The sequence below is a fragment of the Pocillopora verrucosa genome, chromosome 12 (genome assembly GCF_036669915.1).
Source record: "Pocillopora verrucosa isolate sample1 chromosome 12, ASM3666991v2, whole genome shotgun sequence".
Taxonomy (NCBI): domain Eukaryota; kingdom Metazoa; phylum Cnidaria; class Anthozoa; order Scleractinia; family Pocilloporidae; genus Pocillopora; species Pocillopora verrucosa.
Window position 1 is genome coordinate 8,241,116 of NC_089323.1, and position 5,914 is coordinate 8,247,029.

The 5,914-nt window shown below is 37.0% G+C and overlaps 1 long non-coding RNA gene across 1 annotated transcript; it reads left to right on the plus strand.

The window, feature by feature from the left end:
* The first annotated feature begins 3,184 nt into the window (after positions 1 to 3,184).
* LOC136277278 (uncharacterized) lies at positions 3,185 to 5,914 on the plus strand. Its single transcript, XR_010715831.1, has 3 exons — positions 3,185 to 4,650; positions 4,792 to 5,010; positions 5,624 to 5,914. It is a non-coding gene; the product is annotated as an uncharacterized lncRNA (long non-coding RNA).

Consider the following 5,914-nt stretch of genomic DNA (forward strand, 5'->3'; position numbering starts at 1 on the left):
TGTGGCCGCTTTGGGATACGAATTTTATCTTCGAAAGCTGAAAGTATCTCTCACGAGTGAGCGAAGCGGCCATGTAATTTTTATAATGTTCTGTTTATTTTATAGATACTAATGAAATTCATACATAAAAGACAACTTTTTTTTAAAAGAACCGGCCGCGCGCCTGAGAGGGAAGCTCTCTTGTAATTGGCTAATCATGTTAGTAACCATGGCAACACCAATATCCTTACACGTGAAAGATAAATATAGTATCTTCACTGCGCGCGATGAAGATATGATTTTTTAGTAAAAGGAAAAATCCTAGTATTTCATCAGTATCTAGATAATAAACTCTGTTACAATTGACACTAAAAAACGTTAAGTTACTTATGAAGGTCAAGGAAACAACATCAGAGGAGAGGGTCCAAAGGGAGATTTTATGAGAGGACGCAAAACTACATTCTCTAAAAATATTTACTGAGATATTTCTTACATTTGCAAAGGAGATTTAGTAAGATCATGGAAGTTAAGGTCTCAAAATTGAGTTCATCATTTTATTTTGTAGACTTTAATTTTTTTTTTTTGTAGATCAGTTTAAGTTAAATTTTAAGCGACAAATCTTTGCCAAAATCTAAGACTATTTGGAGGTTAAATCTTCTGGTTTTGAATGTCCAGTGCAAAACATTTCAGTTTTGTAAAGCGGGAAAGATTGTTTCTAAATTTATTTTTTATCGCAAACCTTTTACACAAGAAGCTTGTCTTGTTTGATATTCTAGTCGTATGACTGATGAAACCAAAAGCAAAAAACCGAAATGAGACTTCCCCTGCAAAACAAAGATAAATGCAAATAGCTATTGTAAGGAAGACGTGAAAGCTTCTGTAAAATGTAGTAATATGGGTGAATAAAAAATTCTGAACCGAAGAGGGAAAACGGTTACCAAGCATAAAGATGGAGCTCGATTTGTACAGAACACAAAAAGAGACCTGAAAATCAATCGCTCATTATCCTCTCCATAAATTAAGCTCACGAGGTTGAATTATCAAACAGACTAGATTTCCCAGTCTTGAATTCATTTGAAATTTAGCAATACTGTGTGAGTTGTATCATACTCTGCGTTACAATTGACACTGGAAAAATTAAGCTACTTAGGACGGCCATGGAAACAACATTAGAAGAGCCGGGCCCAACGGAGATTTTATGAGAAAAAGAATTTCTGCTCCTTTGATGGACATATTCATGAAAAAAATTTCAATTTCGAATGGCCTCATTTCACCCATTGTTTACATTGGGAACACTAAAAACGGTTAACATCTTTCTGAATCTTAAAACTTGTTTTGCCGAAGATAACTGACTCCCCGCGTAAAACGTAATGCGCACATTATGTTAGCATTTGTAAACTTCTCATGACGTTTAAGGCACAGATTGGGCATGTCTATTCAAGTCTGATTAAATTCACACCAGTGGTTTGATTGTTAACAACTGATGGAAAGATATGAATGATTCGAATTTGACTCAACACGGCAGAAGTACCGATGTTAATGCGTCAGATATTCTTTATCCAAGCGATACAAAGGAAATTTTGAAAAAAGATAGAGTTTATTAAAAACGACGTCCTTCTATGGCAATTCATGTTGTGAAATAATATTAATCAGTATAATAATGGTCGACGTAAGAGCAGCTCTGATTACTAAGGGCGCTGAAATATGAATCGGAAAATTGATGAGAGGTCGCATTAACACATCAGCACATTAACAATTAAATCTCGTACTTACCTCGACTCTAACTCTGAACGCTTTATTGCTTTGTATAGGGAAGCAGCCAAATTTTAAATTAGAATCAGCAGCATGTGTCTATTTTAAGGTTACAGGCGCGTGGTAAATATCAGCCCACCCCTGAGGGGCCGAGATTGAGTATGCATTGTAAGACAAGTCGGGGAGAGGTTTTCGGGGAATCTGGCACTAATTATCAGTACCAAAGCCCGGACAGACCTCTCGCTGGCTCATGTTCCTGAAGACCTCATACATTCGTGCGGGCAAAGAAGTGCTTGTGACCAAATACCAATAATGAGGTCTTGTATGCTAGCGTATCCTCCTCGTAGCCTTTGTTCGCTCTCGTCACGCAACGGGAGGAGAGAGAGCGTGTTGCGTGACAAGACCAAACAGTGGCTCTGAAGAAGACAACACTGAGTGTTGCACCAAAGCAGTTTATTTTTGCTTATATTTAGACAACAAAGACAATAGACCGCAAAAGACCTGTGCCTGAGTTTATTTCGAATGAATTGAAAGGGCCTTTTTTCGCTCTCCATTAAACTATATTTTCGTTAGAATCCTTTGAAAAGTAATTATTTTTTTCTTGTACAAAAATGCAAACGTCAATTACTTGGTGGCCCATCATAACCCACAAAACGCTTGCATGCGTTGCATGCCTATGTTTACGAACAGCGTGGCCAAGAGGAGAAGAATCTCGTTTTAATGCGTCGTTTAACGTAACGCTTGATGCCAATCAGTCTGCATGCTTTTCCTCTTTAGTGCTGCAGCGGACGCAAATAACATGGACAGTATTTTTTTTTTTTTTTTTATATATTTATCAGATATATTCGCTTCAATTCTTGAAAATTAACTTGTAATTTCTCATGCATTACAATTTCAATGCATCTGTAATATCCGATAAACAGATACGGAAAAGGACCAAGCTTTTCAGACGAAGTATTCAATTGATGAAACGCCAAGTTCTCTCAACTGATTTAAGAGGCTATAGGGGAGAATTTCTAATTTGATCTTAAGGGGTTAAAGAATAAAGTTTTGTTCTCGATGAATTTTTTAACTAACTTTGGTCTTACAAGCAATACAAAAAGTTGTGCTATTTTTAATTCGGAATGTATGCTTGTGTTTGCTGCTTGTTCCCTCCTCTTCAGAGAGAATCAAGTCAAAAAGCACATTCATCGAGGTCCACTATAGCCTGCCACGAATCTCCCATAGCTCTTTGGTAGAGCGTCCGAACACAGGCATACCACACTATGTATACGTGGTTAATGATTATTGACATGAGACAAACAAAATCTATGAGGGTAATCTCGGTTTGAGTATCTCAGTTGAGGGCTCATTTCCAACCTTGATGCAACGCGCGCCGCGATCCAATTTCCTGTAACACGAAATTCCCAAATCACCGAAAACGTTCTAAAAGCGTCTTTCTCAAGAGCCATCCTGGACATATAGTCAACTGTTTTACGGTAAATACATTCGCCGTTCGTCATTTTACAGTTCCCTTACAGTATTTTGAATTTTGTCCGAAAGAATCCAAAGAAAAATTTTTTAAGCTTTCTAGAAGCGCTTGAGGATTCTAAATGAAGATAAAATATTTTTCAAAGAGAAATATGGAAAAATATCAGACTACTGGACGTTTAGTTATTCGAAGACCGTGTCCAGTGAAAATTTTCTTAGTGTCACGCTTGGATCTCTCCGCACTTTGTGAACAAGGTCAGCGAAACGGACAACGTCGGAATTTTTTCACTTTCTAGAAGAGCTTGAAGGTAAAATGAAGGTAGAATATTTTCCAACGAAAAATTGGTATATTTCAGAGAGAAATATGGAGTTCTTTGGGGACCGTGTCCAGCCGTGTCATTGAACAGTTAAGTGTCAAGCGTTTGGATGGCTTCGTACTCTGTTTACAGGGTTAGCGAAAAAACATCAAGTTCGAAATTTTAGGCTGACTGGAAGCGCTTGAGGATTGTAAATAAAGGTAGAACATTTCGTATAAATATTTTTTGGATTTCAATGAGGAATGTGAAAAATATCGGACTGCCGGACGTTTAATTATTTTAAATTTAGTCACTTCACTGCAGGAACGTCAGCGACACTGACAGTTTGCGTTACAATTCTTATTTGCTGCTTTGCATTGACAACAACCTTGACCACTCTTTCGAGCGCAAGCTCCTCTCTATGGGCAGGAAACTTCAATTGACCCTTGGTCCTATTTAACAAGGATGGCAAATTTGATGAATGGATGAAAACGTGGTGGATCAACATTTTCACCCTCTTCGAAATACTCGCAAGGATTTTCGTGTTCCTTTTTAGCAACAACCGATCCATAAGCGTTTACTGCCTCGGAATCTACAAAGTAAATGGATTCATCTGATTCAATGCCGGATTAAAACGTACAGAATTGTTTTAACCAAGTTATTTTGACAAGCTCTTTATTATCATCGGAGAAAACGCAGAAGGTATTTTGAGACAACGTGACAAGGTAAAAATAGCTGACCAATCAGAGGCGCTATTTAAACAAAAGCGGTGGTTCAAAACAAAAACAAACGACCGCGTTGCATCAAGGTTGGAAATGGGCCTTTGAGCTAAATGGAACGTTAATCGATGCATCTGTGATATTTTAAAGCCTTCGTGGACTGTTTGAAGCGTCTTTTTGGGAAATAACTTTTTTCTGGCGGCCGTTGGTAGAAAACGGGTTGTACCACACTGAAAGGAGTTATTGCACTCTCACAAGCCAACAACTATCGGCTTGATCTATCGGTGCGGGTTGCACCACTGAGTGTCTGAAAGTGTTTGAAAGTGTTTTAAAGTGTCTGAAGCCACCTGAAATTGCCAGGAAGTGAAATAATTTGCAGTTGCTTTCTCCTTGCACTGTTGAGAATTCACGGAGGCATATCTCAAAACGAAAAAGTAAGTATGGGAATCTCGATTGAACAATACCGGTCAAGTATTGGCTCTCATGACAATTTCGTGAAAACCAAGGATATCTTATCACGTTTTAATGATCATTGTTGGAGTTTAATGTTTGTGATGTTCTATTTTACTTGCCAGTTTTGAAACAAGTTGTTGGACAACACAAAATGTGGAATGATGTGATGTTTTGGTTTTCACAAATGATTTCCTACAATGCCTATATTCCATTACTTATAAGGCAGGCAAATGATGTAGAGGAAAATCCAGGCCCTACAATATTTGATGTCATCGATCCAACAAGAACAATATGTGCTGACCACAGTCAAGGAAATGAAGCTCTCTTTGGTGAAAATGTTGGTAAGCAATGTGTAGCAATGTCACTTACTGCTATTATTTATCATCACATAGAAGATATCAATTTGTGGACTTCTTCCATTTTGAATAATATTCTTACCATTGGAAATAATGTGTATACTTCTATTAGATGTTCTGTCCAGACAAATGATTACTTGCTTTTAACTGATGTTTCATGCATTGTTTTAATTTACAATAATGTATACACATTAGAATATAGTGGGTCATTAACAGGAAGTTTGTTCATGACATCAAATAATGGGCCATACATGTCTCTTCAAAATTCTCTGACAGAAGTGTTTTCAAATTGTCAACTTAACTACAATTGTTGTTTGTTAGCGATTGGAATAAATACTGTTGCAGTGATTAAGAATTCAGAACAAAGCTTTAAGATTTTTGATGCTCATTGCAGGGATTTGCATGGGATGCCCCACTCACTTAATGAATGTACTTTGCTTACCATTGAAGGAATCGAAAACCTTGTATCATATTTGAACATTTCCTGCTTACAAATAGGGTTTGTTCCTTTTGAAATTAAAGGTGTCTTTGTCAGAGATAATGAACTTGATTTGCAAAATGTTCACGAGAGTCCAAAAATTGAACATTTGCCTTTCAGAAATAAAAGAAACCAAACACAACATATGAAAAGGAAGCAAAAGTCTTTAACTGAAACGCCAGAAGAAAAAGAAAAAGAATTGATTGCAAGACATGAATATGAGAAATGAAGAAGGGTAAATGGAAGTGAGGAATCTAGGGAAAAGAGGCTGGCCCAGCAGCTTCTGAACAGCAAAAAGAAAAAAAAATTCATTGAGGTACAATCTCGGAATTTCATAAGTGATTATGAACGATAAATTCTTATCGGCACCATAATTTTTGGGAGTTTTGTTAACACATTATCAGTTTACAA